Below are 949 nucleotides of genomic sequence, written 5' to 3' on the forward strand. Positions count from 1 at the left end.
CACGCCCCAGCACACGCAGCCCCATGACCGGCAGCCCCAGCACTTCGGCCAGGTGTCGGGGCAGCCCCAGAAAGCCGTCTGTGGTACATTAAACTCATTCCCTCCATGTACTCGCGGATTTGTCCAGGGAAATTGTGAATGTCCTGTCCCTGGAAGTGTTCCAGGCCAGGTTGGATGGGGTCCTGAGCAACCTGGTCTAATGGAAGGTGTCCCTGCCCATGGCAGCGGGTGGAACGAGATGGTCTTTAAGGTCCCTTCCAACCCGAGTCATTCTGTGAGTCTCTGTTTATGGTATACTTGATATAAATGATACATATTATATAAATGATACATATGATATATCATTGCTCCCTTCAGGGTTAGTTTTCCGCCAGTTTTTTCCAGACCTGGTTTACCATATTTTGAGCAACGGTCCTTGTCATCCTGATGGTACCACCCAACTGAGGAGGATGTCATCTGCAAATTGGATTAGGGCTGATTTTATGTTTACTTCCAAATGACTAATGAAAATATTGATTACGTATGTGTGTAGTGCAGCACACATGATCCTGAAGGGTCCTGTTAGAAGTAGCCTTATTCAACAGTGATGTATAACCACTTATAAAAAAATAAACTCTGTGACCAGTGTTTAATGTATTCTTCACTAATGCTTCATTATTCTGTTTAATTAAAATATTGTGCAGTTCTAAGTAAAAATGCTTTTAAAAGTTTATTACACCTTTTGGAGGAAATTGAATTATTTGTTGTCTTTTAGAAGCATGAAATGAGATTTCTATTAGACCTCTGACCGGCGTTACTAATTCTTTAATGAGTGACATAACGCCCTTTTTGGTATTTATCCAGAACATTATCCATAGATCTAATGTTATTAAATCTACATTTACTGCATATCATGCAGCTGCCTTTCCTGAAGGCAGGCACCAACCTGGCACTATTTTAGCCTCCTAGA

The sequence above is a fragment of the Corvus brachyrhynchos genome, unplaced genomic scaffold (assembly GCF_000691975.1).
Source record: "Corvus brachyrhynchos isolate BGI_N302 unplaced genomic scaffold, ASM69197v1 scaffold80, whole genome shotgun sequence".
Lineage (NCBI taxonomy): Eukaryota > Metazoa > Chordata > Aves > Passeriformes > Corvidae > Corvus > Corvus brachyrhynchos.